Raw genomic sequence first — 26404 nt, forward strand, 5'->3', positions numbered from 1 at the left:
TAAGACCTCTGGTACTGTGAATCCTGTTCACTGTAGGTGACAGACCCTGCAAGTACTCTTTGGCAACCTTTCTGGCTAGTAAGTGAAGAACAAGAACCTGCCTTGTGTTGGGTGTCCTGACCCACGTTTGAGCTATCATGCTGCAACATTTGGTGCTGTGGGCTTAGAAAATCCAAGATGGCCAAAAAGCCCACATGTGCGCCAGAATCCAGGAGAACCACGCAGTTTGTGCGTACACCAAAATGGCTGCCTAACTTGCCACCCACCAGTGCGAGCATGATGGGCCAGGGTGCCATGAGTGGAATGGGTGCCAAAGGCAAAACAGCAGCGCCTGTTAGCTCAAAAACGCTTCAAAATTACCTTTGGTTTCTCTGAATGCCAGCTCAAAATGCCTATTTTCAAACATTGCAACACATCCAAAAATCTCACTGAACACCAGCGGACATCTGGCAGAATGAAGTATGTGTGCATACAAAATCTGGGAAGATGAAGAGCCCAAAACAATGTTCATAACACAACTGGCCGAGCTATGCATGTCAGCAGCCTAACTGAAACTGGATTAAAACCACCAAAATCGAAATGTTTAAATTAACTGAGTGACCTACTTTTGAGTGTCACATAGTTTGTAACTGTTAAAATGTCATAGTTTTGAACTTAGAATCAGCATTCTAGCTGCATATGTAAAAATTGTATTGACTTAAACTGGGGAACAAAAAGTGACATTTTAGCTGAAACCTGGCTTAATGAAACTGAATTCTGTCTGACATCTACCCCCACAGGTGTTAAAACCTGCTCAGCCACTCTTCCCCTTGCCAAAATGAGTTGTCACCTCTCTGATTAGATTAGGGGTGGAGCAGCTGGGGACTACAGGGAGGTGAACAAAGGCCTGTCCTGGACTCAGGCAAATGTTATATTGGGGGCGTCGTAAAAGTGGCTTCCTCTTGGGAGAAGTGGGAGGAGAAGTGCCTCTGGGAGCCACCCGAGCTGGAGTCGGGGACAGGCAGAAGCTTCCCCCATGTGCTTTGGAACCTAAACCACACCCATCTGGGCCAGAGCATAATTTTAAAAAGATAGATAACTCATAGTGCGGACTTGTCAGAATTATATAAGTAATATCATTATTTTTGTGATTTTTATGTGAACATTTTGAGATGCGTTAGGACCCTCTGGTGTATTCTGGGGGGTTGCTAGCGGAAAATAGGGTCTCAATCCAAATGTCTGCATGTTAAAAATCTGACACTTCATCAATTGATGTCCATACTCCTTGCGCACATGTGTGTAAATTTGGGTAAATGTCCGATATTGCAAAACCAATTAAAAAGCGCAAAATTTTGTCATCTTTGAATGCAAGCCCCCAGGAAGATCAGAGGCGGACAAGCATGGACCATAAGGAATATATAATGTGCACATGTAATTTCAACAAATTGTATATCTGGGAAGGATGTATTTGAATCAAATATAGATTTGTGGGCAAACTGACCAGGGGAGGATCCTCTGACCCATAAAACCTACAGCATCACTCTGACTCACATTTCCTTCCCCTAATCATGGGAGAGGGGAGAATTGGACCAATGACAAGTAGAGAGGGGCAGGCTTAGCTAGGCCCAGGCACACACCCATTTTCAAAACACATAAAAAGAGACTGCTGGGACAGGTAGAGACATTCAAATCCAGTTGCTGCGGAGCGTTTTGCCGGACCACACAACATCCAGAAGATACCAGTTCCAGACTGACTCCAGCTACATACTCCAGAACCTAGAACCTATACTTTAGAACCTAAATCAGAGGCCTAAAACCACAAGCTGAGTTCTCTGCAGCAGGCCTCAAATCATTGCAAGCTTCTCACAGCCGGGCAAGCTGTTTGAATTCTTTTGCCAAGAACAATTGCCAGAGACCAGACCAGAGATCCAGAGTGACCCAGACCGCTGTGAGCAGAACCAGAGAGCTGACCCAGATCACTGTGAAGTGCCGAGACCAGAACCGGAGTCCAGTCCAAAACCTGACCAGATCCGTGGCAAGGCCTATTTCAAATTTATATTGTGAGTACCTAGCAGAACTGTGCAGAACCAATATCTTAGTTAAAATAATCTAATCCAAACTATTTTAACCTAAGTAGAACTGCCTCCTAGAAGTTGTCACTTGTCATTTTGTAAAGCTGCACCACTGTCACTTGTCAATTCTGCAGCTGCATAGCTGTCACTTGTCAATTTGAGTTACTTTAAATCCGAAAAACTACCTTTATTTAATCGTCCGTATCTCTGGAACCGTTTGTGCTAGGAACGTGGTTTTACTTTCCTCTGAAAGCTTAGAATATAAGCTTTCCAACAAGCCTAGACCCGACTTATACTTTTGCCGTAATCACGATTCATGCACTCGCGAATTTTACCGCGATTTGCGATTTGGTTAAAAATCCAGCCACGTGTAACCATCAGCAGTCATTTCTTTCCTTGCTAAAAATTCGTTTGCCTCTTAATCACCATCTCTGAATCATTGCTAAAGTGAGCCTGAACTCATCCCAAGTATCTCTCACTCACCCTGAACCTCCTAAAAGGAATTAAAAGCATTTTCAGCATATTTCTCACTTCATTGCCACCACATTCAAAGCACTTGGGCCTGTGTTTTAAAACTCATACCTGTTTTCTCTAAGCTTGCTGGGGTGGGAACTGAATTTCGTATTGTATTTGATTGCATTCCTGAGAACTGTGTGCTCCTCTTTCCATCTCCTTCAATTTCTTACATTGCATAGGGGAGGGGGGTGAATTGCCAGAGAAAAGTGATTATCTTGTCTTTTGCTAAAATCATATCAAGTATTTCTGTACTGCCTTTTATTCCTCATTGCTTTTCCCTTGAAATCATAAAAGTATTTTTGCTACTTGATCCATCCTATACTAACTCCTCATTGATTATAAAGAAGTGTGCTAGTGTCAGATTACCCATTGTTGATTAACATTATATTTATAAGGGCGATATCGTTTATTAATTTATTATAAAAGCGTGGTATCTATATTTTGTCTTATTTCTCAAATAAACCTTTTAAACTTGCAGAACCGAACTACTTCTTGGCTCATTGGGGTGAGGGGGATTCTAAGAGAGGGGTGTTATATAGGGGTAGTCATCCAGAACTCATGAACTGGACATAAAGATATATCAATAAGGGTTTCCATTCAGTATCCCAGACTAGGCATTGACTTAGCTGTAGTGTTGAATTGAATCTTCTTACACTTGCCCCTGGAGAACCTGTACAGGGTCCCCCAGGGACCAGACGTCAAAGTGCTCTGGACACCATTTTACAGCTTCAATCTGCTTCAAAGTATTTTTTTGTTTCAAGCTGCTGCAAGCACACAGAGCTATCTTTGTAACGCGCCACTTTTTTAAATCTAATTCGATTTGCTGACTCGACCACTCTGTGCCTGAGCTCCACCCGTTTTCGAGCTGATCGCCACTTAAATCACATCAAACCTTTGCACTGCGTCAACCATAACTTCCAGCCAGGGCGAAGCCAGGCAAAGTCAGCCCCTGCAGTCTGCGTGCTCCATGGTGGTGTGGAAGTGGAACTGTTCCTGGAAATTGCTCTGGCTGCTGGTTGTGAGGGTGTGTTATACAGCGCAGCACTTTGCCATCTGGATTTGCACTCAGCGTGTGTTCCCTGCTGTGCACACATGCTGCTCCATTGCAGAGCGTTGCCGTTGCCAAGCAACATCAGAGGCTACGCCCCCAGTCTCACTTCATCCCATGATTTGGCTCATAACATCCGGCCTCTTCATTTTGGACTATGGAATGCTTGGCCACTATGCAATAAATCGTCAATAGTACTTGACATGTTTTTGTGTGTGAATTTACAATTCCTCTGTATTACTGAAACCTTACCTACATCATTGTTTACCTCTGCTACATCTTTCTGCCACACCCCTCGTATCTCTTCTCGCAGGGGTGGCATTGGTATTTTATATCTTTCGTCTTTTTCTCTTATTCTTCATAACTTGACTCTTCCTTACTTCTCCTCATTTGAATTGTCATACTCCATGTTTTCTGCTCTCTCCTTCACATCTTCAATTTCGTTTTTACTGATTTATCTTCCATCTGGTCCTGTAGCCTCATTTTGTGAGGACATTGATACATTGTTGTCTTTTTTGCTTCCCGCTACTATTCCACTTATAGTTCTTGGCGATTTTAATCTTCTCCTTTTAACCACTCACTCTGCTCTCCCATTCCTTTCTATTTTTGACTCTCACTATCTAGCTCCTCTTTCTACTCCCGTCTCTCATATTTCTGGATCCTGTCTAGATCTTATATTCACCTCTTCTATGCCTACATCTTTGATGTCTTCTCTCCCTGTCTATCTATCAGACCATCACCTCCTTCTGTTCTCGATTTCTTCTGGGCCTCCCGCTCACACTTTTCCTCCTGTAACATCTTCTTCTTATCTACGAAGCAACCTAAGCAAATTCAACACTACACTTTTCATCTCCACTAGCACCTCTAAACTGGTGTCTCGAGCATTTTCTACTCTGACAGCAGATGAAGTTGCTACTGCTCTTTCCTCTTCACTTTCAACATCTGTTGATTTATTTTACTCCTCTTCTTCATTACACCCTTCACATAAACCCCCCCCAACCTTGGCTTTCTCCTCAACTTCGCACAGTGCAACTTGTTCTTTGGCGCCCAGAAAGGTGCTGGTTCAAACTGAAGACAGCAGGGAACTAAAGTTCTTATGTGTCTTACCATGCTCTCTACGATAATTGTCTTCATTCTGCTAAACAATCATATTCCTCCAATCTCCTTCACTCACAGTCTTCTCATCCTAAACAGCTTTTCTAAATTCTATCTCGTCTGCTCTCATCTCCCATCCAAGATCTCTCTACTAATTCCACTCTCACTGTTACAGATCTTGCACTCTATTTCACTTCCGCGGTCTCTTCTTTTCAATCAGTTATTGAATCTTCTCACACACAGGTCAGTTCTTTGGCCTCTGTCTCTCTGGTATCTCCTAAAGAAATCTTTACTGGTTTTGTCCCCATCACTAATGAAGATACCCTCTGTCTCCTTGCCCGTGCTCACCCTACCTCCACCCCTCTGGATCCCATCCCATCTGCACTCGTACCTTGAATGTATCCTTTGCTTGTTCCTTATCTTTCTATTCTATTCAATTCCTCTTTATCTTCCTCTGTTTTTCCTTGTTCATTTAAGCATGCTATTATTATCCCGATTTTGAAAAAGCCTTCTGCTGATGTATCTTCTGGCTTCAATTTCCGTCCCATTTCACTCTTGCCATATCTTTCTAAAATTCTCGAAAACATTGTTTACTCCCAAGGCTCTACCTTTATCTCTCGTAATTCTATTTTGTCTTGTTTTCAATCTGGGTTTTGCACAGGGTACACTACCGAGACAACTCTTCTCTGTCTTGGACTCACTTTATTCTGCACATCATGCTAAACAGTCTTCTCTTCTTATACTGGATCTTTCTGCTGCATTCGACATTGTCAACCACACACTCGTACTGTCTGCTCTTTCTTCTTTTGGCTTTTCTGGCTCTACCTTGGCCTGGTTTGAATCATACCTATTTTCAGTCTCTTGGGCTGGGGCTACTTCTGAAACAAGTTCACTTACCTATGTTGTCCCTCAAAGTTCGGTCCTTGGCCCTTTTGTTTTCTCACTCTAAACTTCTTCGTTAGCTTGGGTTATTTCCTCTTTTGGATTCCTGCATCATTTCTACGCTAAAGACACGCAGCTCTTTCTTTCATTACCACACTTTACTGATGACATCCACCATACACTTAGTGCCTGTTTTCTAGACATCCAATCATGGATCTCAGATCACTTCTTAGTACTTCATCCTGCAAAAACAGAGGTTTATCTTTTTCACTTCATCTACTATTTCTCCTTCTCCATCACCTCCCTTCATATAATTTCCACCATCTCAGTTAACTATTTCTTCTGTGGCTCACAACCTAGGTCTTTATCTTGATTCAGATCTTTCTTCCATTCACCACATTTCCTTATCTACCCGTTCCTGTCGATTGTATTTGTATAGTATTTGAAAAGCCAGTTCTTTTATGACTTTTAAAGCCACGCAGATATTGGTGCCTGCTCTAATCTTCTCACGGCTCTTCTACTGTTTTTCTGCGCTCTTTGGACTTTGTCTATCTCGTCTAGCTCCTTTTGAAATCTTTATTTAATGCTTCTATTCGTGTTCTCTGTCTGCTTGCTCCTTGTGATTCTATCTCCTCTTCCTTGACTAATCTAGAAAGGCTCTCATTTCATCACTGTTCAAAATTTAATGTTTTATGTTTAGTTTTTAAAGCTCTCCATTGTCTTGGTCCCCTCTTTCTTACCTCTCTTTTTGCATTCTACTTCCTTCTCGCCCACTCCGTTCTGCTTCTCATCATCCCCTTATAATTCCCCACCTCCCGCGCTCAATCTTGTTTTCGATCTTTCTCTCTTTTAGCTCCCTTGAACTGGAACACTCTTCCACTTTCTCTCTGTTCTATCACTGTTTGTTCACTCTTTCGGGTCTCTCTGCGATCCAACCTTCTGTTGTCTGGTTAATGAGGTTTACTGCAACTACAGAAATACTCTGTGTTTTATATGTTAATTCATTATTTGTACTGGGCTTCTTATGTTCAGCGTTTTGGTGTAAGGTGCTATATAAAACCAAATAAAATACAAAAAAATGACTGGACTGCTTTGAGATGCTGTCTCAACCATTGCGTTCATCTTCACTCCTTTCAAGCTGATTACTTCTGCAGAACTGCATCACATCGCTGGACTGTCTCGAGTAAACTCGACTGTCTGAATGCAGTTATTTGGAAATAACTGGCTTGACAGTCTTGATGCTGACTCAATCCATTGTAAACCACCTAGAAGTCTGTTGTGATGCTGCCAAGCCTCAGGAAAAAGCATAACGTGTATTTGTAGTGGTCCTGCCCACCTGACTTGCCTTGTAGGGCCCTACTGGCATTTAAGACCCTACTCTTTAGTTTTGTATAGACCTCTTCATGAACGTAAACATTTGTTGCTAAAAATATTGATATCTTGAAGTCTGCCTATTGTGCCTCTACGCTTACTGGGGTGGGTTATAGTCTTTTTGATTAGTCTATTTTATATTTTTAGTTTAATCGAAGTCACCAAGTTTTATAGAAATAGTTTTGAATTTATATTTGTACCGCAGTATTTTTTTTGTTTGGACTGCTTGTATGCTTGCTCACATCCCTTATGAAGGGTATCCTGCCCTAGGTCCACGTTACCACAATAGCCAAAGGGGGTCTACCATTCATGTTGTGCCCATTTTTCCTTTTTATGATTGAGATCACTGCTGGGTTAGTTGTAGTGTGGGGCCGAGTAGGAATTCCATTCAATATTGTTCTTTGTACTCCTGAAGAGGAATAGTCATTTTGTCATACTAGACAATAGGTTTCATACAAGAGAAGGATTATGCAGAGAATGAAATGCCCCATTTGTACCTGCTTTGTTTACTGTGCCCCTGTGGTTGGGCTTATTTAGCCACTGATAGGGATGATCATGTAAATGAATTGCAGCTCCTTTTGTCAATATCCATCTTAAATTCCCCATAATCGGCAACTCAGCTTTCATCTAATATTCATCAGCTGTCGTGTCCGTGACCCACCTCTGCTTCACAGATGGATGTTACCACACCCTTCGTATTTACTTTGCTTCAAGCCTCCAGGCTTACATGAACATATGTAGCTTCTCTGTAGGAAAGGAAAGTTCTGCAGTGACACAAAAATGAAGAAAATATTCAGCCATGAAGTGCCCAACTGGTACATCCTGCAAGTGGCTTTGCATAAAGTATGTATTACCTGCTCTAGTAGCACACACGTATGTCTCAGCTCTTACCAAACATGTTACTCATTTCTTTATCCAATTACTTAATCAGGGGAACTTCCCCCTGGGTTAAACAAACACTCTTATACCCCCTAGTTTAAAGAAACCCTCAATTGTACCTACTTTGTTAGGTAATATCAACCAAGAGCTGGCCTTGCAAGGAAGTCCAAAGTTTTTCTAAAAGTCACGACACAATTATTATCCATCTTCATACAGAACAATCACACTCTATTTTTATTTACTTATTTATTTTGCATTTTTAAAGCACTCACACAACCCGGGGCATCGAGGCGCTGTTACTTAGTTGTGTATTTATAACGTGCTCAATACCCGGTGGTTTCTAAGCACGGACCCGGGGATCGAACTTGTGTTGCTTCTTGTCGTCTTGTTGCCTCTAGATCCCTTTTCATTCTGGATTTCGCTCTCGGCATGGTCGGGAAACTGCTTTGGTTTCTACCTGGGATGATCTTTTGCATCATTCTCACTCGGCCCGGGGTCCTGCTGGATCTGTCTGCCACATTTCATACGGTGGACCATTCCATCCTTTTTACATCCCACATATATTTGGGTCTCACGGCATTTTGTTAGATTGGATCCAAAGCTTCTTCTCTGGGAGATCACAGGCGGTTAAGTTTGTCCCATTCATCTCTGCCTCCTCTCCCATCACTTGCAGGGGACCAAGGCTCCCCTCGCTCGCCACTTCTGGTTAACATTTACATCCTACCCTTGATGACCATCCTCCAGAATTTCAAAATCCAGTTTCATACATATCCCGATGGCATTCATTAATTATCAAAGGATTCTGGTCTTCAGGAAACTTTCGTTCAACTCAAGTGTCGCTGTTCTGTAAATTTCCGTTCAACTCAAGTGTCACTGTTCTGTAAGCTGAACGTATTAGTGCGCCCCATGTAGAGAGCCACGAGACTGCAGGCTCTACCAGAGTCCGCGTTAGTACAAGGTTATCAGACGCGGGATCGGCGTACAGAGCCGTGCCCCTGCCGGCACTGCTTCGGTCGGCGTTAGTCTAATGTTAGGAAGCGCTGGATGTGGCATTTGCTTCTTTCGCTGCGCGTAATGTGCTATGAAATGGGACTTATCTGTCTCTCGGTGGGGCCATGGGTATGGCTGGGGAGTGGAGCTTCTCCAGAACACGTCTTTCCCGTGGCAGACTTGAGCACAAGCACTGGTGCTCGAGCATGCGCGCTGGATGTCGGGGAGCCCGTGCGCCAGTGTTATGAAGGAAACAGGCACCCTGCTGGTGTTGTGCCTCCAGCTGCCTTTCGCTGTCTGTTTTGCTGTCTAGTGTGTTCTGCTTTCCCCTAGGCCTCTGCAATGGGGGCAAATATGGCATCTGGTATATCGATTTGGCCTTCCATGACCCCCGTCCTTACCTCCCAACAACAGATGATATAGTTACGGCCCTGGCATTCCTGACACTATTCAATCAATCAATCAGTCTATAAATCCACAGGCCAGAAGATACCTTATCAAACTGGGCCTGCTCCCAGTCCTCTGCTCTAATCACCTGATTGCTTTTTTGCCTACTCCAGTCTTATGAAAGGGGAGATGGTCTGTTGTTTACCTATTGTAACATCACTCTCGGAAGTTATTCACATTTTCAAATGTACTAATAAGTCCTGAAGATTCGGAGGTCGGGTAATTCTCACAGCTTCTGGCTCATCTAAGGGTCGCATAATCATTGTGGTGGAGACGGTAAAAACATGTGCTTTTCTAAAAACCACTTGTTTTTAAATTACCACCTATAAAATGTCCAAACAAACAAAACATGCATAACCTTCGTCTTGCACCAAATTGTACATGAACAGTCTTTACTATAAAATCTCTCCCCAGGTCCCAATTCATAATTGCCCTTACAGGTAAACTATTGCATCCTAAAGACGTGTCGGCAAAACCATCTTGTCATGTATTTGCCTGTGTTCAGGGCTTGCAAGCATTGGGACCCATGGGAGAACGTGGACATGCAGGCTCTCGCTGGGCTAAATGCTCAGCAGTGGTTCTATGCAGAGGGAACTCCTAGGACTCTCACCAACCTTCTAGCAGAGACATGCTCGTGGCTGTCTAGTCAGCATGGAATAAGGGACTAGCAATCCCTGAGAAGGGGACTGATGGAAACCATTGCAGCAAAGATTTAGTTAGCAAAATGGTCCTGATATGGGCTACGTCTGAAAGTCCATGCAACAACGCGCTAACCAAGCAGAAGTAGGTGTGTCACACTGTTTGGATACAAAGAGACAACCCCTACACTTTAGCTACACCCCTGAGCACAGTCCGCAAGCCTTGGGGACAGATCAACGTGACTATAAAATTACTCAGTGCTTCATGCTGAGTGAGGGTGTACGGAAGAGCAAAGCAGTGGCTTTTCAGAGCGGCGAGGAGGGGACAACGTTCATCGAGGGAGAGAATGAGCATTAGAGGAGCAGAGTTGGGGTGGAGACGCAGTAGGGGAGGAGGAGGAGGAGAAGGAGAGTGAAAAAGAACTGAAGTGAGAAAAATTGGGAGAAGGAGGAGATAACAAAGACATGGAATTGAGAGGAACGGGAGAGGTGATAGAAGATATGGATAAAGAGAGACTAGGAGGGGAGGCGGAGCAGGAAGAAATAATAGTAACAGTAAGAGGGGAGAAGAAAGGAGGAGAAAAGGAAGAGAAAGAAACTGAAAAGCAACACACACTCAGAAGGAGGAGGAAGGGGAAGGAGAGAGAAGTGAAATGGAGGCAGGGAAGCAAGGAGTGACCAAGAGAGCCATTAAGGCCGAGAGAAAGATAACAAAAGTGGTGGAGTTTGGGAAAAAGTGGAGAATTTAAAAAGGGTAGAAGAAGAGGAAAAGGTCTGGAAGGAAAGAAGGGCAGTGAAGAGGGTCCAACCATCGAGAAAGAAGCTGGACAAGGTACACGATAAGGGAGTAGACAGGGCTGTGAGGTCGAGGTGGATGTGGCCCCTGACCACTCAGTGCTTGCAGAGATTGTGACATGGTCTACCCCTGTCACTGTCATGCCTAAACAAATGTCTGTTCAAGCCCACCATAGTTTGATACCGCCCTGGAACCGAAGTCAGCCACTCAGTACCACTCAGGCCCGATATGTTAAAAGGAGCATGTGAAAGATCAGCTCCCTGACTCGGTGATGACGGAGCAATCATTCAGCCAGAAATTGCAGGTGGCACTTGACACCACATGCACTGTGATTGTCTTTTTAATCGACTGCTAGGATGCAAATGTCATGGGAAACCAAGGGATGAACCCATTGACTACTAACCATAAATGACTAAAGGTATTGTGCATCATATTTTATTTAAAACATTGAAGTAGTCATGGATTTTACATTGGAGAACATTATACCACTTGTAAATATGTAAACGGGCTCCCAAGGTGTACCAACACATGAGCTGCGGTGGGGAGTCCTTTTAGAATGCATCCTTTTTTTTTAATAACTTTATTTACAAAACCTTAAAATTGCATACATCTGAACACATTCCACAAGAAGTTAAAATTCCAAAGTTATTGAAACGTTTTACATAGCAACTAAATACAATACAAGATATAATTCCACCCAGAATCACAACTCCCCGTTACCACCCCCCCACAGCCCCTATATACACAAGTACAATACCAAGTCTAGTCTAGAATGCATCCTTGACGCTCTGCATCAACATTTTCAATGTAACAAAAATAAATTGATGACAGGGAGCCTGACCGTGTTCGTCTGAAAATACTTTATGCCTGAAAATGAACAGAGGGCTGTATTATATCACTGCACTACAGAGAAGGCACCATAACTGCAACTGGCATTTCTATCTAGGTCCATTGGTCTCTCCCTGGAGGTGTGTGAGCAAGATGGAACTAACTAGAAATTTCAATTTCATTTTAGTCATGCTGCATTCTACAGGCATGCCGGTGGTGTGAATGCATGTTTTCATGTCACTTCACAGCAATGAAAAATGCGATGGCTACTCCACAAACGGATTTACTTGTATCAGAGGATCGGTTATAGAGCGTTCAGTAGTACACTTTTCAGTAGATGTTTGCAGTTGGAACCAGTTGCTGCTCAGGCGAGCAATTTCACCTACAGTAAATATGCTCAGAACTTCCCCTTTTTAAAATCTGATATGGACTCTTTCATAATGTTCCCCATTTAGACAAAGACGGATGGGACCACAAATATAAGAAGAGTTCTATTGGGAAATAGAATATCACTGAAACGAACTGGATTATCACAAGCCATCTTAATTTAGAGGGTAAGTCTCTTTATGTCCATTCCTAAAATATAAGACCAAGAAGTTAGTTTGCTGTTTGTTCTAAAACTATAGTGACAGGTAATGTCTACATTTTAAATCTCTAATGATATTGAGATTTTGACAAGATAAGGAATCCACCAGCGAGTTTGTTAATTAATTTATCCCTGAATTTTGGGAGTAGGATCAGAACAGAACAAAACACATAGGTTGTCCATATGAGCAACTTATGTCTGCACATTATGCACACTTTCAATCAAAAAAGATTTCGGGGGTCATTCCGAGGTTGGAGGTAAGGAATTACTGGCACCGGTAAGGGTGCCGATGCCGGTAATCCCTTACCTCCGTATTCTGAGGTCCCTTTGCGGGTCCTTCCTTACCTCTTGCTTTTAGCAGGAGTTAAGTACGGGACCCGCAAAGGTACTTCGGAGGTAATTACGGTACCGTAATTTACGGTGCCGTAATTACCTCCTTCCCCATTCCCATTGAGCCCTATGGGGCAGAAATGGGAATGGCGAAGGGAAAAGGTGAATGGGGAATTACCGGTCCCTCCAACCCTGGAATGGACCGGTAATTACTCCATTCACCATGCCGGATTTGGGACGGTTTCGGAGGCAACCATGGATCTAATTACTCCATGGTTAGCTCCAAACCCGGAATGAGGCCCTTCCTTCTCCTTCTTTTTTTTCTGCATTTTTACATTTATGCTTGAACTTTTTCCAATTCATAAATTACGGTTGAATGTCTTGATTACTTGTACAAATTAAAAGAATAATTATAATATAGTATTTAAATACTAGTGAAAATTCTTGAAAACATACACAGGGCCTCATTATAACTATTGCGGACTGGGTTAACGGGCGCCGCTAATGGTGGCGGCGCCGTTAAACCTATTCCACAATATTGCGATTCCCCCTCGCAGGACCCGATCTGGACGTCTGGTTTCACAATCACCAGACTTCCATAGCGGGTCCCGCGAGGGGTCCAGGGAGCTAATAATGGGCCGGTCGGAATCGGCCCGTTGTTAGCTCCCGCACTCATTCCCATTGAGCCCTATGGGGGCTCAAATGAGAATGGGGAAGGTCCGGGCCCGGGTTCCCTGAAGGAGGAATTACCGGGCCCTCCAAACTCGGAATGGCCCGGTAATTCCCCATTCAGGGAACCCAAACCCGGACTTATTAAGGGCATGGCTGCCTCCAAAGTCTTCATGAGGCCCACAGCCATGAAACACGTGTTGGCTATGAGGTTTCACTTAATAACATTGACAAGAAAACATTGTCTTGAATTAGTAAAACACTTTATAAACTATAAGGGTCTATGGATTAAGAGGTATTGTCAAGATAACATTTTTAATGAATTAATAAATAGTTATAGATTTTGATATCCCCAGCATGCAGAATAGGTGGGTTGGGCAGCTAGTTTGAATAGGAGAGTGAAGGGATTTGGGGGGCTCCTTGCATTTTAGCATGTGGAGTTAGAACATCGTTTTGGCAAGCTCCACTGAAGAGATAGCTTTGATGGGAAGAGGGGGAGCATTCCAGTGAAGTGGGGAAAATAAGAAAGAGGAGGCATGAGTGACAGGTGACTGGTAGGTCGTAGAAAGTTGAGGAGTGGAAAATTTGAGAGGGAGGGTACAGTAGAATGCATTCAGCTAGGTAATAGGGGCAAGAACAGGATGCCTTTATAGACTATCAGCAATTTAAAGAGACTGTGATTTTAGATGGGTATAGGTGGGGGCAGATCGCATTAGGATGGAAATGGTGTATGTTCCAAAGTTGAGGATTTTGTTGAGGGGAGCAAAAGACTTGAGGGATGGACCAAGAAATAGGCCTGCACAATAGCCCAGTTTGCTGAGCACACGAGTTGTGACAATTGTGCCTGGTTGTGAGCTATGGGTGAAAAGGTGGCAGTGATCAGAAGGGGGGGGGCGCCGAGTGGGGTTAGCATTTGAGGCAGGGAGAAATATTACCTGCATCCTTGAAGAGTTTAGCAAAAGGCAGCATAGGGCCATCTAATGGCAGGTGGCAGGCAGCTGGCTATGCATTCAGAGATGGCAGGGCTGAAGGAGCAGAATATCTGAGTATTGTCAGTGAAAAGGACATAGTTAAAGCAGAGAAAGAACGTGTATAGGTGCACCTCGGACTGATCCTCTAGGTCTAGGATCACCCACAGGAAGGACGGTCAGGGAGGAGGTGCTGGAGTCATGACATGGAGTTGGAGAAGGAGCAGTTGGAGAGATCAGTGGACACGCTACGATGTCCTTGAAGCCAAGGAGAGAAACAGATGAAAGGAGGGAGGGATGATCCACAGGGTCAAAGTGAGGTTGGGAGTGGTAAGAGAACTGGTGTAGTGGATGAGCGCAGTCTCGAAGTGTTTGGACTGGAATCCAGATTGGAAGGATTAGGAAGTGAAGGTACCATGAAATAGTTGACTATGTGGTTAAAGGCAAACCTCTCACAGATTTTCAAGTGGTAAGGGGGCAAGGTGTCCTGGGGGACAAGGTGTCATGTATTTCAGTGATTTTTTTGTAAAGAAGGTGGCAAAGACCTACGCAAAGACAGGAGATATTTAGTTTTTCTGGGTGGGTCGGAAGCATGGTCTTAGAGGGTTATGGATAGTTTTTGGGGTGCAAGCAAAGAGGAAATAATGTTAATGTAATAGGGAATCTGGTGGGCTGCCGAGAGTTGTGTTTAGGGTCATTGGAGAGGCCTTGTAGACAGTTAAACACGTGCAGGATCAGTCTTTGTGCCAGCAGCGTAAATAGCATTGCATTGTTGGCCTCATGAACACGATGGCTGGGGAGATCCATGGTTGAGGATGCAGAGGCAGGGGTTGTAGAAAAGTGTGGAATAGTGACAATTCAAGTGGTAGACGGGCAGAATTGAATTTGTTACAATTGAGTTCAATGGAGACAGCAAGTGGAGGAAAAAGAGCTTTGGGGTGAAATGATGACTTGGCCATGGTAAGCAACCATGGATTTGGACTTGAATGTACATTTGGTGATGGATGGAAGAGGGGTATGAGAGAGTGGGGGAGGAATAGAGTTGGTGAAGTGAATGAGAGAGTGGTCAGTGTGGGAGGGGTCCATTTTGGGGAGCAGAGGAGACCAGGGTGGAAGACAGCAAGGTGAGGTCTGGAGAGTTGCTGTGGGTGAGGGTAGAAAGGTTACCTAGGTTGACTAGTGAGTTTTCATAGAGAATGGAGTCAAGTAGGAACTGTTAGGCCTTAGTCATATTGGAGCTGTTGAGGTCACGCATTATGCTTGGAGCGCTTCAAGTAAGAGGTCAAGGTCAGAGAAGAAGAGTTTAACAGTGCCCAGATGACAGATGACAGTAGATGTAGAGGACGGAAGGACCAATATTGCTCCAAAGAGGAAAGCGTGCAATGAGGAAGGTGTGCTGATGGGGCTTTCTACTGATTGTGAGACCGCTTTGTTTTGCGTGTTTGCTGCAACCTTTCAAATTCCCGGGAAGATTTAATTTGCTTTGCATCCGCAAGGATTTTAATGTTTTCATAAAGGCGAGGGAAACAGACATGGCCCGTAATTTATCACAGTAATCTATATTCACATTTCTTGACCAGGAGACCTCCATTTTGTTGTAGGTTTTGTACAATGGTGGACTCGTATTTGCAGCCCTTCATTGAAAATGTTGTTAATGGATGTTGGCTACAATTATTCAGATGTTGAGCATAGAAAAAAGAAATGCATTACAAACAAAAAATATTGGATTCCCTAGAAATTGTTCTTGTTATGTCTTTTGCATTATACAAAGCTCCAGAGCCTTGCTCTATAATTTGTAACTTGCAGTGGATGGGCTTGTTTCAAGCTTTGTTCATGAGGGTGGATCAGGAACTCTGTTACATGCTTTACTCCAGCAGGTTTAGGTTACTTTGCTTTACCGTACCCAATTAATTTTTAATTGTCTGTCAGCATGCTTAAATTCCAGCATTTGTGATTCATGTTTACTGCCCAACAAAGACGCCCCATTCACCCGCCCCCAGGCTGTAAAGGTGCATTAGATATGAATGCTTGCATTTCATTGTGTTAAATCATGACAGATAAACGACAGCACAAGAAGCTAAGAGCTGTACTGTAGCCTATCATACACAGTTTAAGTTCATTTCTTCTGGGCTGTGGACAGTTTTATTTCTGATGCTTCCAAAAGACTTGTCAGGCTGGGGCAGGGTCAGTCGCATGCTTTTTATCTGGCCTTTCAGAAGCACGGGCCTTTTAGGAAATCCTGTGTTTACCTCAATAGTAGACTTGCACTCTGACAGTAGATACCTTTCTCCCTAGCTTTTCAACAGCCGACAGGTTGTCTTGTTTTTCCAGAAGGTGCCCTTCTGAGCCTAGGATTATTTGGGGGGACAAAGTGCAATAGCATCTAACAGTGATTAATGGTAACTTCTCACTTCATACAGCCAATACACCTTAACATCCTTTGGAGATAGTACAAACTGCACTTTTGATACAGTTCTAACTGCTTTGGCAGTCATAAGCAAATGCATTTAAGTTGTCTTCTGCCGACCAACGTTCTTAGGGAGGCAAGCAGCCTTTTTGGGTTTTGGGGATGGAAATGGCATCCCGCCTAGTGCTGGCCTGCACCCCATATCAATGTCTCTGTGTACTAGTTTTATGTACTGTATACATGTTTTAAGTATATTTTGTCTTGCTTTATGTACTGTATACATGTTCTAAGTATATTTTGTCTTGCATTAATCATAAACCTTTTATTAAAATATTCACGAGTAGTGGACCTGTAAAACCTGTGTTCCGAGTGATAGCTCTGTGGCCTGTAGGATTTACAAATACATTGTGGTTGGATACTCTGCACTCTTTTGGATTCAGACAACCTGTAACACGTGTTAATCAAATGTTTTTGTAAACTCGTGCATTCTGATATATATTGATTTAATTGGATTGCGAGGGTAATATAATGTGCAAATCTAAAAGAAGTGCATGTTCGAGAGGGGCAGCCTCTCCAACCACAATTTTAATTATGTTCATGACTTCTTTAATTGAAGAACAATGACACTCCAGTGCACTCTATGCTTTGACATTTGTGGGCATTCGGATTTACCTTTTAAAATCACCAGCTGAGCTAACAGACCAGGACTGTTCTGAAGACTGCATGCATTTCACATTCTAAACATAACCTTAGTTGACCATGCGTTTTGTAAAATGCAACACTGTAACTTGAATTAACTGAGCAGCCACTGAGAAAGACCTCTACCTCTATCTGAGCAACGTGAAAGCTGAAACGTTATAGGGTAAATACGTTGTTTAAACAATTGTAGAATGAGTCATTACTCTATTGGAGATGTAATCATCAAACCCATAGGGCCAACCTGAAGCCATCCCTGGAATTTGACATCCAGTTCACAACCACTAATCAGTCCTTTGTGTGTAGTCCTGTTATCTGAAAAGCATGCATTTGTGCTCCATGTGAGAAAGGTGCCTTTGTGTTACAGGGAAGCACTATTTATGTATAAGTATTTCTTTTATTTATCTAATGGCAATTATAGGGAAAACATTGCATTTTTGGCACATAAATGCTTACAAATCTTTTTCACAATGGTTTACACAACAGAGGACCAGTGTCCTTAACAATGGGTGGGAGGGTGTGGACACAAGACCAGATGATGCAGCAGAGGTACAAACATGAACTAGGGACGAGGACAGTAGACCATGATCTAGGAACAGGATAGTGGAGGTTAGAGTTTCATCCAGTTGAAGCACATGCCAGTGACAAACCAAAATACGATGAATATGTCTTGACTGCACACCAAAAGTGAACACTAGGAGGATGGCTTGATTGTCTTCATTCGCCTCTTGATCAACAGTGGATGCCAACAAAAATTCTCTATTAAGTTTGCGTTCTTTGGTGTATGCTTGTTCGAGTATTTTCTTTGGATATCTTTGGTTATGAAACCCTTCAGCTGTAATCCGACAATCATTATCAAAGTTTACTATTCTCAAACAGTTACAACGAATTCTAATACATTTGCTGTATGGTATACTCCATTTGAGAGAAGTTGGATGGTTGCTGCTGACAGGTAAAGGAATGTTAGAGCTAGTAGGTTTCTGATATAGTTCTGTAATTAACTCTCCTTCATCGGATTTAGCTCACACATCCCAAAATACTATCGCATCTCTACTGTGAATTTGAAATTTAATTCATTGATGTTCAATATTTTTACAAAGTCTTTCCATTCTTTCCCACTGCCTTCCCAAATAATAAAAAGGTCATAGATGTAGCGTAACCAAAGAATAATATTGTCAGTGAATCTAATGTTCTCTTCTATCCAAACAACACACGTTTTCCACCAGCCCATCGTAAGGTTTGCGTAGGTAGTTACCATTGCAGTGCCTTGGAGTTGGACAAAATGCTCATTGTCAAAAAGATAGACATTTTTGGTTAGACATTTATTGATCATTTCAATAATCATTCTACCATGTGACGGGTAATTGAGTGACCTAGTATTTAGAAAGTATTGGCATACTCTTTTGCAATCTGTGTGCTTTATCAAGGTGTACAATGACACAACATGTAAAATGGCCAGCATGAAATTAGGCTCTCTAGAAATGCCATTTATTTTGGTGAGAAAGTCCTTAGTATCTCTTAGACAAGATGGAAGTGTATATACAAATGGAAGCAATGATTTGTCCACGTATTTAAATGTATTCTCCAGCAATGCTCCATTAAGGGTCACTATTGGTCTGCCCAGTGTTTTCGTCATGCTCTTCTGGATCTGTGGCAGAAAATATATTGCGGGCATGAAAGGAAACCTAGAGAATAGATTGCTGCAATCATCTTCATCCAGGATACCTGCATCGTGCCATTTCTTGACTGGTTAGTTTAATACATATATCCATAGAAGGAGCTGTGTCCAATTTTCTATAACACACTGTGTGTCCCTCAGTTGTCATCTGGTCTCTTGAATGTAATCACCATTATTTAAAATGACGATTTTAGTACCTTTGTCTGAAACTTTGATAATGCAATTAGACAGATTCTAAATCTCCATCAAAGTCTGACTTTCTCTTGCTGTAAAATTGCTTCTGATACAGTGCTTCTGTAGTTTAATATTTTTTAGATCATGTATAAAAGATCCTGGAAGGCTTCCATGTGCCCACCCGGTTGGAAAACAGGATTAAACCTAGATTTGTTTTTCAATTTGCTTTTGCTAGGTCAATTGGTATTAATATTTAGTGCTGTCCAATTTGTTTCAGGGGCTAGGTCATCCAATGCACTCTTACACCTGTTTCCAAATGTGCCAGATCAAGTAGTATATGCATTTCTTCGATAGCTGTCTCTGTATGTCCATTTAGTCAATTTAGTCTAATACTTTGATGTGATTTTGGTGGATTTATCTGAAAAAACATTTTCAATCTGATCTTACGCATGTATTTGTCAAAATCTATTCTTGTTTGTGCGTAGTCAAAATATGCAGTGGAACAAAAATTGAGGACATACTTGAGGATTTTCTTCTGTTCATTAGTGAGAGCATGCGATGAGAGATTAATTACACCCATATCTGTCTCTCTCATTAGTTTTTCGTCAGTTGTCTGCCAGAGCGTGTGGACCTCTCTGATTTGTCAGTGTCTGAGGTGTTCGTTACGTTGTCCCCGCCTTGTGTGTGTGTGTGTGTGTGTATATATATATATATATACACATATAATGTATTTAAAACGGTCTCCAAACGAGGGGGGCTAAAGACCCTCCACAGACACCAGAAACACAAAAGGAAGCCCAAGCACTTGCAGAATATTAGTGGGTAAAATGTATTTAATTATGGCATATAGCAACAACTAACTTTAAAGAAGATTGGCAAGTAAGCTCAATCATGACAGACCTGGCAAGCCATGCTCACTCACCCATATGTGTAAAAAACGCCACGCGTACCACTCATAACTTGAAGTACTTCAGGCAGGAATAAAACAGTATTTTATGTTCACTTCTCCACATATATAAAATATGTCTCCTCCCCAACAATTGTCATATGACTGCAATAGTGTCTATACCAATAATAGGGCTGCCATGATGGAACAGAGTACGTAACTCTGGTTCCCATACATACCTATGTATGAATGTCTCACACCAGCTAAATATGCAGCAGCATTGTAGATCAAATCATATATTATGATGCACCTTTGGGAAAAAAAGGCATGCAGATTTTGTTTTAAGATTTTTGGAAAAAAATAAGGGATGCATTATATCGCCAATGCGTACCTAATTTCTATAATGTTGACATTGGTAGGTAAACACTGTAGCGCTGCAACTGGTCCCACATAAGTAGAATGAGCAGAGTCTCCAGCAGCTACCTAAGTCCAATTTCAATAGCTGACGCATTTGTATATATTATGCACATTGCAGTAATTTTCATAAGTCATGTCTCCAATAGTTGTCTCCAATAATCCGATAATAGGAAATATTCTGGACATTTTTGAGGATCTGGTCATACAAGGTCTAAAGAAGATCAGCCTCACTAAATCCAAGCAATGATAGCACAACAATTATATGACAAGGGAACGATGGCAGACTATCAATAACTTAAAATCTGATGAAAACATAGTTATAAAGCCCTCGGACAAGGGAGCGAACATCGTAGTAATGGACACAAAGGATTACGTCCAAGAAGCAATGTGCCAATTAATTGACAAGGACAAATATATGAAAATTACACCTAAAGTTCACAAGAAGATCAATAAACCACCGGGGAGACCCATTGTCTCATCTATAGGTTCACTCTTGGAAAAAAAACATGATCATTATATATGGATTTCTGCTTGCTTTTGTGGAGACTCTTTCCTCATATATAAGGGATACGATGCACTTTCTGAATACAATTACCACTATTCTGTGTAAAAGCACATATCTTTTGGCAACATTAGATGTGGTCCCATTGTATACAAGCATCGGGCATGACTTGGGAATAAAGGCAGTGAGGATTATCTTTTGATGAAACTGTAAGCTACAGCTATAATTCTAATAGGGTAGTAGAGATTTAACAACACATATTACTCTAAGAAACGTGTAACCGTGATGGGGACTATGTTTGCACCTGTATATGCAAATCATATGATGGGCCTATGGAGACAGACATTTTAAACTCAGAGGAATTGAAAGAATACACTGAAAGAGTAGTAATATGGAGTAGGTATATTGATGACCTGTTTATTGTATGCAAAGGTCAAGCACAAGGAAGGAATTTGTGAGAGATTAACAACAATTCGAATGGTTTAAAATTCACTGGACAACATAGTGAAACATGTGAAATGAGTGCACGTGTCAAAAACACTGTAGCCATTTGGATCAATAACAAATCCCTAGAAGAGTTAATAGAGATGATCACCTTAGAACAGTTCACCAATCCCTTTCCCCCTTTTTTGCAAAATGCTGTTTTACCGTTAAGTCGACCTACCCTGTTGTTCCCACAGCGAGATGGCTGCTCCCGTGTGAGCTCCTGTGACATTCCGGGTCGTAATATATGCAACATCGCTGAAACAAACCGGTTCTACCCATAAATTGGTGGAGACACTCACCAAGCTCCCGTTGGAAGCCAGCCCTTCTTCACCGAGGTACGGGAGGAGGATCCCGGCCACAGGCGCACTCGACAACGAGACGTGCTGAGGCCTGGCCTCAGCACACGGAACGGTCACGGGCACTCCCAACTTTGTCCAGCACCTGCTGACCCAGCACATCAACTACGCAGATGAGATTGAGATAATGATAAGGAGAGGGGGCTGCGGGCAGTGAATACAGTCGCCCCCTCTGCATCCCATGGTGTCCCACTGGTCACCCCCTCTCCCTCTGCCCATCAAGAGCGGGGAGTGACTGCAGGCAAGCCAGCCTGTGACAAGGAATGTGGCCCTTCCCATGATACTAATTGGGCTACACTTCGGCTGAGATCGAGGGCCCGAGAGCGCTTGCATTGAGCGGGGAAGCAATAACAAGTACTGATCCCGACATTCTCAACACCTACCACCCGGGCGGAGTGAACGTTATCAGAACCTAGAAAAACAAGAACAGTATAAAGGACATAGACAATATACCCTCTCACTCTACCCCGAGACACCGTGACCCAAGCAAAGCCCACAGCAGCTGGCCCTCAATACCAGTACTATAGAGGCCCAAAGTATAAAGGCAACTTCCACCACCCAAAGTATCATATGGGTGCAGGAGGACTCAAATGACAACAGCATAGAGACCCTCCACGCATAAATCAGCGCCTCCCATGCAGGACGTATCATAGGGACTGGCCCGCATACCGAAGCACTGGGGACAACCACCACAGAATCGACTCAGCAACAGCATGGGCCAAACAAGCAAACCCGCCTCAATGGGCCGGGGCAACCAGAGGTACCCACTCCCTGATAACTGTTAGTTACATCCTCAAGGCAAGTTACAGATAAGGGGAATAAGGATAATACCAAGGAACAGCTAATCACGTCCTAGTACCACTGGGCCCAGATACATCCACGCTACCACCGGGGTAGACAGGGGACAACTCCCATTATCTAAGAGGGGACTCTCCGTGTTGCAGCGAGAAACCACAGAGCATTGATCTCAACCCACAATACACCATAAGGGCTTCCACTGTAATGGAGGGTGACAACGGACGACAAGAAAGAGATGGCAATCCATGCGCAGTTAGGGGAACGTTAACCACAAAATCACACCGCATGGACGGGACTACACCCCTCCTCAATGCCAATACCCTATCTCATCAAATATGTTGTAGGTTACGAGATAGTCAGCGAGACCCTGGTTTTGTGCAACAGACCACAATGGAGAGAAGCAGTCACAACGACAAGCCCAGAACAACCAAAAGACGATGCCCAATGGCCTAGGTACAAAGAAAGGGAAAGGAGCCATAAATAAATATACAACAGCGACAAAGAAGGGAAGCAAGACCACTATGTCTGCAGAATCAATACCGTGAACACAACCAGCCACAGCTATACCTGCAATGGACCCGCAGGCAGTCTTCGCGGCTATGCAGCAAGGGTTCACTTCTCTCAATGAAAAATTGGATGGGATAACCGCCAACGTTGCTTCTATTAAGACACAACTAGACAAGGCCACAAGCCATATCACGGAAGCTGAGACCCGAATCAGCGGCATGGAGGACACACTGGAAGCGTTAAAAAACACTGTGACAACAATGGCGAAGGAACTGGGAACTGTCAAAATAAAGTGTGAGGATTTGGAAGCCAGATCCCGACAGAATAACATTTGCATAATTGGTATGCCGGAAGAAGCCTTGAAGTGACCCATGGAATTGGCCATAGAAAAATTACTTCGAGACCTTCTGGGGAACCCAGGCTGGTCACCCATGTTCATTGTGGAGCGTGCACACAGATCATCGGCACCACGACCTAAGCCTGGAGACTACTCGAGGCCCATCGTAGCACGCATGATGAACTATGGAGACAGAGACATGGTACTGAAAGCAGCTAGGGAGAAGCAAGAACTGAAATGGGAGGCCAATACTATCCGCATATTCCCCGATTACACGCTCGCAGCAAGAACGACGCTCATTCACCGGAGTCAAGAAGCTACTGCGTGAACGTCACATCCCCTACACAATTTTATACCTGGCCAGGTTGAGGCTACAATATCTGAATAAGACTTATTTCTTTACATTCCCTGAGGAGGCGGCAAGCTTCGTTGAAGCCAATATCCCACTACCAACTCACCAGCCAACAAACACAGAAAATTTGTCAACCGTCAAGCGCTCCCGACAAAAAAGAAAAAGAAAAAAATAAAAAAAACTAGATATAAGAACAATGATGAGGGGGCAAGGGCTCCCGCACGTGAGTGCTCAATAAGGATTAGCACTTCAAAGTTGAATTATTTATATTAGAAACAAGTGCACTTCCACTATTCAACACTGTTTGAGCAACATCCAAGCAGAACTGGCCAGGACAGAAAATAATATTAACCACCGCAGCCTGGAATGCCGCGGCAGAGCCCCTTGTAGCAGGTGCACATCAAGTTATGGGAGGGAAAGGGGTTGGGTTGAGGGGCATAGTTAAAGTTCGGATAACTATGAGGGAGGGGGTGGGGAACGGGACACGTTTGTTGGGGTATCCATTGGGGGAAGAGGGAGTTATAATAAAAAGCACACAGGTACTGAGACCTGACACAGATATATTCATAGTAAAGACAGAACATGCTAAGCATCACCATATGAAGCAACTAGATGATGGCTAAAACGAGTGAAGACGATATCAAAATGTGAAGCTGGAATGTCCGAGGGTTGGGATCTCAGATAGAGACGTAAAATTATGGCATATATCACGAGGCTAGGCCCTAAAATCGTATTTCTGCAGGAAACTCACGTATTACAACATCAGGCCGAAAAGCTTTCCCCAAATTGGGGACCACATCAATACTATACCTCATACTCTAGCCTCGCTAGAGGAGTTGTAACCCTAATTCATAAATCCATACCATTTGCATGTCTCGACAAGGAATGTGACCTGAGGGCAGGTATGTCATGGTGCATGGCACCCTCCATGACAGAGAGGTGGTATTACTCAATATATATGGCCCAAATATAGATGACCCCGGTTTCTACTCCACACTGTTCAGGAAACTTGCAAAATTTCCCACAGCTCATCTGGTATGCGGCGGTGATATAAACACCATCCTTGACACACATCTAGACTGCACTTTGGATCAGCCAAGGGCATTCACCAAAGAGGCCCAAATGATACTCACCCACATTGCTGACCTAATCCTCAGGGACGCATGGCGCTCCTTAAATACCACCAAACGGGCGTACACGTTCTACTCCTCGGTGCATGACATGCACTCCAGAATAGACGTATGGCTATTAACCCACGAGGTACTAGGCTGGATCACCAATACTCATATTTATCCCAGAACATATTCGGACCACTCTCCTATTCAGATAGCATTCAGGAATCCCTGAGATTAAAATAAACAGACCCCCTTGGAGGTTTAAATTTGCTGCACTACAAGACCAGGTCTACAAGACTTCGTTAGCCCAACACATTCGGGAATCATTTGAAATTAATGAAGGTTCAGTGACTAGCCAAGCTGTATTATGGCAAGCATTCAAATTGTGCATCAGAGGTACCACGATGTCAACTGAATTTGGTGTCCTGAAGGACATCCGCAGGGATCTAGTGTGCAGTGAAACAGACATTGCCAATAAACAGAATCTGTATGCACCAACATCGTCTGCACAACTGGGGCTGAAGAACCTTTACAAAAAACAGCACATCCACCTCGCATAGGGGAAGGGTATGTGAGAAACCTGAAGGTGTCTGACCCGTCAGTCCTCAGGGATATGTCATCCAGGTGGTCAGAACACGGCCATCGCTATTGGAACCAGTCCTGTGGGTGGACCAGCACGGGAGGATCACCTGGATGAGGGGTCTTCAGGGAGTGGAAGTGGGACACCGAAAGGTGAGACGCAATATCCCCTTTCCTGTAACACCTTTTCCCCATGCTTCCAGGTAGGATACCTAGAAGCTCAATCCCCCCACTTTCTCAACACAAACACTTTCTCACAGACAGTTAGTCATGAGCGACAACGGACTAACATCAGAGCCGTATACCTGACATGTCCCAACACCGTGGTCTGGCAATTGCTGCTCATTACACACACCTGACTCCCATCACATTTCCCCACATGGATAAAAGGTGGAGCACAAAAGCACACTCTCAGCGGGGAAAAGCATATGAGGAAGCAGCAGTTCCAAGATGGCAGTTTAACATAAGAAGAAAGGTGGCGAGACCAGAAAGGGTTGCAAGGAGGGAAGTACCCCTGAAACCGTTATTTTCATGAGCCTTGGAAAGTGAGAAGCCTAAAACCGGGAACTGAAGCTGAACAATCCTAGACTGTGCATCAAAGGTATCCGGGGCGCTCCCGTGCCAATAACCCAGGCCGGGAGGAGCAATTGCCGCTGTGGTACTGTCTTTGGTGCATGCAAGAAAGCTCCACCAGTAAAAGCAGCACAGCCGGTAAGTCGAAGAACAGGATACAAAATCAGCCTGGGTTTGAACCAAAGTTGCAAGTGGCAACATTGTATGAAGAAATCAACAAAGGACAGTGTTTGAAGCGCATGTAATGAGATGCGTGACCAAGTGGAAACTAAAGGAGTGAATGTACTTTGGAAGAGCCAAATAAGAGACCATGTACAGAGTGGTCCGGCACCTTGTGGATGCTCATTCGAAGGTCTCTGTTAGGTATCCAACTGAATGGTGACTGCATTGTAAAAATTGAACTTTGTATCAAAGTGGTCCTGCCATGGGTCAAGCTAAACCCTGTGC

General features: G+C 43.4%; 1 long non-coding RNA gene across 5 annotated transcripts in view; it reads left to right on the forward strand.

Annotated features, from left to right (window-relative positions):
* The window catches only part of LOC138526120 (uncharacterized), a 338403-nt gene that overhangs the window by 227907 nt on the left and 84092 nt on the right, over positions 1-26404 (forward strand). For all 5 annotated transcript variants that reach the window (XR_011283494.1, XR_011283491.1, XR_011283489.1 and 2 more), the window contains one exon: positions 11997-12095. This is a non-coding gene — a long non-coding RNA (uncharacterized lncRNA). The remainder of the gene's footprint in view (positions 1-11996; positions 12096-26404) is intronic.

Source organism: Ambystoma mexicanum, chromosome 7p (genome assembly GCF_040938575.1).
Source record: "Ambystoma mexicanum isolate Mex_15411 chromosome 7p, UKY_AmexF1_1, whole genome shotgun sequence".
NCBI lineage: Eukaryota > Metazoa > Chordata > Amphibia > Caudata > Ambystomatidae > Ambystoma > Ambystoma mexicanum.